Genomic DNA, 694 nt, shown 5'->3' with positions numbered 1-694 from the left:
TAAAAACTATAAAATCTTGCAAACGCTTTGAATTACTCAGAGAAAGTTTGGATGTACTCCGTTACATACAACTTGAAAATGTCCAGCTTAAATGAACTTTTCTCTCTCTCTCTCTCTCTCTCTCTCTCTCTCTCTCTCTCCTAACTATTGCCTTTTGTGGCTATAAAACCCCTTGCTGGCAAAAAGCGTAAGGCACAAACTAAAAACAAAATAAAGGAGTAAAGTATGATTTCATAGACCCATAAAACTTATTCAAATTTCACTGTATATAATAAAAAAGAACATTGCAATAATTTTCTCTTCTAAAAGAATAATAGTGTAAATTCATTAATTACCACAAGTGACTTATTTAATCAATGATTTGAGAAAGAAAGAAAATCTAATTTTGGGAAATATAGAAAAGTGATCAGTGAGACTAACGGTCGACATCGGAAGAGGAAATACTTTCAACGCTTTGTTTAAATTATTATTATTATTATTATTATTATTATTATTATTATTATTATTATTACGTACTCCAAAAGGAAAGCAGTTACTGTGTTTAGGTATTAGTTCTTAATGTGTTTTTAGATTGATCAAAAATTAAATTTCAATAATTTCGAGAGAGAGAGAGAGAGAGAGAGAGAGAGAGAGAGAGAGAGAGAGAGAGAGAGCTAAATACAGTGACCTAACAAAGCAACCGACCAGCAGACCT

The sequence above is a fragment of the Palaemon carinicauda genome, chromosome 43 (assembly GCF_036898095.1).
Source record: "Palaemon carinicauda isolate YSFRI2023 chromosome 43, ASM3689809v2, whole genome shotgun sequence".
Lineage (NCBI taxonomy): Eukaryota > Metazoa > Arthropoda > Malacostraca > Decapoda > Palaemonidae > Palaemon > Palaemon carinicauda.
This window is presented reverse-complemented; position numbering follows the sequence as displayed.